The sequence below is a fragment of the Heloderma suspectum genome, chromosome 7, assembly GCF_057233095.1.
Source record: "Heloderma suspectum isolate Gila_16-S chromosome 7, 16-S_ref, whole genome shotgun sequence".
Classification (NCBI taxonomy): Eukaryota; Metazoa; Chordata; class Lepidosauria; order Squamata; family Helodermatidae; genus Heloderma; species Heloderma suspectum.
The window spans coordinates 121334401-121340400 of NC_139464.1; the positions used below are offsets into that span (position 1 = coordinate 121334401).

Consider the following 6000-nt stretch of genomic DNA (forward strand, 5'->3'; position numbering starts at 1 on the left):
AGTAATCGCAAATTCAGCAGCAGATATCCCCAGAAATTGGTCCAATCCCCCAGGAATTGCAAGTTCAGCAGCAGATATCCCCAGAAATTGGTCCAATCCCCCAGGAATGGCAAGTTCAGCAGCAGATATCCCCAGAAATTGGTCCAATCCCCCAGGAATGGCAAGTTCAGCAGCAGATATCCCCAGAAATTGGTCCAATCCCTCAGGAATCGCAAGTTCAGCAGCAGATACCCCCAGAAATTGGTCCAATCCCCCAGGAATCGCAAGTTCAGCAGCAGATACCCCCAGAAATTGGTCCAATCCCCCAGGAATCGCAAGTTCAGCAGCAGATACCCCCAGAAATTGGTCCAATCCCCCAGGAATCGCAAGTTCAGCAGCAGATATCCCCAGAAATTGGTCCAATCCCCCAGGAATCGCAAGTTCAGCAGCAGATATCCCCAGAAATTGGTCCAATCCCCCAGGAATCGCAAGTTCAGCAGCAGATACCCCCAGAAATTGGTCCAATCCCTCAGGAATCGCAAGTTCAGCAGCAGATACCCCCAGAAATTGGTCCAATCCCCCAGGAATCGCAAGTTCAGCAGCAGATACCCCCAGAAATTGGTCCAATCCCCCAGGAATCGCAAGTTCAGCAGCAGATACCCCCAGAAATTGGTCCAATCCCCCAGGAATCGCAAGTTCAGCAGCAGATACCCCCAGAAATTGGTCCAATCCCCCAGGAATCGCAAGTTCAGCAGCAGATACCCCCAGAAATTGGTCCAATCCCCCAGTAATCGCAAATTCAGCAGCAGATACCCCCAGAAATTGGTCCAATCCCCCAGGAATCGCAAGTTCAGCAGCAGAGACCCCCAGAAATTGGTCCAATCCCCCAGGAATCGCAAGTTCAGCAGCAGAGACCCCCAGAAATTGGTCCAATCCCCCAGGAATCGCAAATTCAGCAGCAGAGACCCCCAGAAATTGGTCCAATCCCCCAGGAATCGCAAATTCAGCAGCAGAGACCCCCAGAAATTGGCCCAATCCCCCAGGAATCGCAAATTCAGCAGCAGAGACCCCCAGAAATTGGCCCAATCCCTCAGTAATCGCAAATTCAGCAGCAGAGATCCCCAGAAATTGGCCCAATCCCTCATTAATTGCAAATTCAGCAGCAGAGACCCCCAGAAATTGGTCCAATCCCTCATTAATCGCAAATTCAGCAGCAGAGATCCCCAGAAATTGGCCCAATCCCTCATTAATTGCAAATTCAGCAGCAGAGTTCCCCAGAAATTGGCCCAATCCCTCATTAATTGCAAATTCAGCAGCAGAGACCCCCAGAAATTGGCCCAATCCCTCAGTAATCGCAAATTCAGCAGCAGAGACCCCCAGAAATTGGTCCAATCCCTCAGTAATCGCAAATTCAGCAGCAGAGATCCCCAGAAATTGGTCCAATCCCTCATTAATCGCAAATTCAGCAGCAGAGACCCCCAGAAATTGGCCCAATCCCTCATTAATTGCAAATTCAGCAGCAGAGATCTCCATAAATATGCCTAACCCCTCTTTAAAGCCATCTAAGTTTATTATTTAGCATGTTAATGAGACTTCTAAGAAATGACAGCCTGTTAAGCACCAAGCTGCTGCAGTGGGTAATAAAATAGGTGCCAAATAACATTCAGGCAAGTATTTCATAGTGTGTGCGTGTGAGTGTGCCCCCCCCCCCGCCGGGTTGGGTGTCAGGTAATCCGCTTCGACGGAAAAAGGCGGGACGTTTGTCGAATAAATCAGTGTAGCGCAGCGCCCCGGCGGCGCTGCGTGCTCGAATGCGGCCTTTCAATGGATGCCGCTTTTTTCAATTACGGCAGAAGCCAGTCAAGGAACAAGCGATTTACATACAATATGAGGCGGGGAAGGCGCGGCGCGGCGCGGCGCGGGGCTCCTTCTCGGAAGAGCCGCCGGCGAACGTCTGCCCGCCTGCCCGCCCGCCTCTGTGGGCGGCGCGTCCCCTCGAGCCGCCCCCGGGAAGAGGCCGGCAGGCGGCCGCGCGGCGCGCTCCGCCCGTCAAAATGGGCTCCGCGCGCGGCGTCCATTTTGCGGGCGGGCGGGCGGAGTCGAGCGTGCCCGCGAGCGCGGCCCCTGCCGACGTTCATTCCTTCGCGCGACGGTTAGGAAGCGCGTCGGCTGGGAGCGGGTCTGTCTCCCCGCGCCGCCGGGTTTCCGCGGAGCTCGCCTCCAAGGGCAGGTTGCTCCGTACTGCAGCCTGACAGCGGAGCTCTGCCTGTAGGACGGCCGCCTGCAGGAGCCAGCGTCAGCCTCTCCTGCTGCGCCTGGCGGCATTTCCTCTGAGGCACCCAGCAAAGGCAGCGGGGGCTCGTCCGTCTTTGCATCCAGGGCAGCCCCCAAGCGCGCTTTCGCAGCGGGATCCCCACGGAACGCTGCAGAAGTTATTGCTGAGCCGACGTGCAGGATTGCAGTATAAGGGCGCGGTTCTACGCATGTTTAGACTGGGAAAAGCCCTACAAGTCGCAGATGGCTTTGTACGACGGTTTTCCTGTCTAAACATGTATAGGATTGCGCCCTGAGGGTGCATGTTTAGACAAGGGTCCTACAGTTCCCAGCTGGCTTTTTTGTAGGATGTTTTTCCTGTCTAAACATGCATAGGATCATGCCCTGAGGGTGCATGTTTAGACAAGACAAAGGTCCTACAATTCCCAGCTGGCTTTTTTGTGGGAACATGTATAGGATTGCGCCCTGAGGGTGCATGTTTAGACAAGGGTCCTACAGTTCCCAGCTGGCTTTTTTGTAGGATGTTTTTCCTGTCTAAACATGCATAGGATCATGCCCTGAGGGTGCATGTTTAGACAAGACAAAGGTCCTACAATTCCCAGCTGGCTTTTTTGTGGGAACATGTATAGGATTGCGCCCTGAGGGTGCATGTTTAGACAAGGGTCCTACAGTTCCCAGCTGGCTTTTTTGTAGGATGTTTTTCCTGTCTAAACATGCATAGGATCATGCCCTGAGGGTGCATGTTTAGACAAGACAAAGGTCCTACAATTCCCAGCTGGCTTTTTTGTGGGAACATGTATAGGATTGCACCCTGAGGGTGCATGTTTAGACAAGGGTCCTACAGTTCCCAGCTGGCTTTTTTGTGGGATGTGTTTCCTGTCTAAACATGCATAGGATGGTGCCCTGAGGGTGCAGTCCTATGCAGGTTTAGACAGACAAAAGTCCTGCAGTTCCCAGTATTCCCCCAGCCAGCATCATTAGCTGGGCGTTGTGGGACTTCTGTCTGTCTAAACATGCATAGGATTGTGCCCTGAGGGTGCATGTTTAGACAAGACAAAGGTCCTACAATTCCCAGCTGGCTTTTTTGTGGGAACATGTATAGGATTGCGCCCTGAGGGTGCATGTTTAGACAAGGGTCCTACAGTTCCCAGCTGGCTTTTTTGTAGGATGTTTTTCCTGTCTAAACATGCATAGGATCATGCCCTGAGGGTGCATGTTTAGACAAGACAAAGGTCCTACAATTCCCAGCTGGCTTTTTTGTGGGAACATGTATAGGATTGCGCCCTGAGGGTGCATGTTTAGACAAGGGTCCTACAGTTCCCAGCTGGCTTTTTTGTAGGATGTTTTTCCTGTCTAAACATGCATAGGATCATGCCCTGAGGGTGCATGTTTAGACAAGACAAAGGTCCTACAATTCCCAGCTGGCTTTTTTGTGGGAACATGTATAGGATTGCGCCCTGAGGGTGCATGTTTAGACAAGGGTCCTACAGTTCCCAGCTGGCTTTTTTGTAGGATGTTTTTCCTGTCTAAACATGCATAGGATCATGCCCTGAGGGTGCATGTTTAGACAAGACAAAGGTCCTACAATTCCCAGCTGGCTTTTTTGTGGGAACATGTATAGGATTGCACCCTGAGGGTGCATGTTTAGACAAGGGTCCTACAGTTCCCAGCTGGCTTTTTTGTAGGATGTTTTTCCTGTCTAAACATGCATAGGATCATGCCCTGAGGGTGCATGTTTAGACAGACAAAGGTCCTACAGTTCCCAGCTGGCTTTTTTGTGGGATGTGTTTCCTGTCTAAACATGCATAGGATGGTGCCCTGAGGGTGCAGTCCTATGCAGGTTTAGACAGACAAAAGTCCTGCAGTTCCCAGTATTCCCCCAGCCAGCATCATTAGCTGGGCGTTGTGGGACTTCTGTCTGTCTAAACATGCATAGGATTGTGCCCTGAGGGTGCATGTTTAGACAAGACAAAGGTCCTACAATTCCCAGCTGGCTTTTTTGTGGGAACATGTATAGGATTGCGCCCTGAGGGTGCATGTTTAGACAAGGGTCCTACAGTTCCCAGCTGGCTTTTTTGTAGGATGTTTTTCCTGTCTAAACATGCATAGGATCATGCCCTGAGGGTGCATGTTTAGACAAGACAAAGGTCCTACAATTCCCAGCTGGCTTTTTTGTGGGAACATGTATAGGATTGCGCCCTGAGGGTGCATGTTTAGACAAGGGTCCTACAGTTCCCAGCTGGCTTTTTTGTAGGATGTTTTTCCTGTCTAAACATGCATAGGATCATGCCCTGAGGGTGCATGTTTAGACAAGACAAAGGTCCTACAATTCCCAGCTGGCTTTTTTGTGGGAACATGTATAGGATTGCACCCTGAGGGTGCATGTTTAGACAAGGGTCCTACAGTTCCCAGCTGGCTTTTTTGTAGGATGTTTTTCCTGTCTAAACATGCATAGGATCATGCCCTGAGGGTGCATGTTTAGACAGACAAAGGTCCTACAGTTCCCAGCTGGCTTTTTTGTGGGATGTGTTTCCTGTCTAAACATGCATAGGATGGTGCCCTGAGGGTGCAGTCCTATGCAGGTTTAGACAGACAAAAGTCCTGCAGTTCCCAGTATTCCCCCAGCCAGCATCATTAGCTGGGCGTTGTGGGACTTCTGTCTGTCTAAACATGCATAGGATTGTGCCCTGAGGGTGCATGTTTAGACAAGACAAAGGTCCTACAATTCCCAGCTGGCTTTTTTGTGGGAACATGTATAGGATTGCGCCCTGAGGGTGCATGTTTAGACAAGGGTCCTACAGTTCCCAGCTGGCTTTTTTGTAGGATGTTTTTCCTGTCTAAACATGCATAGGATCATGCCCTGAGGGTGCATGTTTAGACAAGACAAAGGTCCTACAATTCCCAGCTGGCTTTTTTGTGGGAACATGTATAGGATTGCGCCCTGAGGGTGCATGTTTAGACAAGGGTCCTACAGTTCCCAGCTGGCTTTTTTGTAGGATGTTTTTCCTGTCTAAACATGCATAGGATCATGCCCTGAGGGTGCATGTTTAGACAGACAAAGGTCCTACAATTCCCAGCTGGCTTTTTTGTGGGAACATGTATAGGATTGCACCCTGAGGGTGCATGTTTAGACAAGGGTCCTACAGTTCCCAGCTGGCTTTTTTGTAGGATGTTTTTCCTGTCTAAACATGCATAGGATCATGCCCTGAGGGTGCATGTTTAGACAGACAAAGGTCCTACAGTTCCCAGCTGGCTTTTTTGTGGGATGTGTTTCCTGTCTAAACATGCATAGGATGGTGCCCTGAGGGTGCAGTCCTATGCAGGTTTAGACAGACAAAAGTCCTGCAGTTCCCAGTATTCCCCCAGCCAGCATCATTAGCTGGGCGTTGTGGGACTTCTGTCTGTCTAAACATGCATAGGATTGTGCCCTAAATCATGTTATTTGGCAGTGCAATCCTAGGCTTGTCGCATCGAAAGTAAATCCTACTGAACTCAATGGGCCTTACTCCCAAATGATTGTGTTCGATTGAGGCTTTGGAAATTGTCAAATCCGTGCTGCCGGACTGAGCTACATTGAATATGGCTGAGTGCTGCTGCTGCTGCTCTTAAAGAGATGGTCCTACAAGTGCCTTGAACTCAGTTGACAAAGGCCTTTGCTCCCTCAGCAGCAGACACATAAAAATTATGGGTGCAATCCTACGCGAGTTTAGGATTTACAACTCCCAGCGTGCCCCAGTTATGCTGGCT

General features: G+C 50.5%; 1 protein-coding gene across 2 annotated transcripts in view; it reads right to left on the reverse strand.

The window, feature by feature from the left end:
* Positions 1–1963, reverse strand: part of SMC1B (structural maintenance of chromosomes 1B) — a 72423-nt gene extending 70460 nt beyond the window's left edge. For both annotated transcript variants that reach the window (XM_084811294.1, XM_084811295.1), the window contains exon 1: positions 1864–1963. The gene's annotated coding sequence lies outside the window, so the exon portion shown is untranslated. The remainder of the gene's footprint in view (positions 1–1863) is intronic.
* Between the last annotated feature and the right edge of the window lie 4037 nt (positions 1964–6000).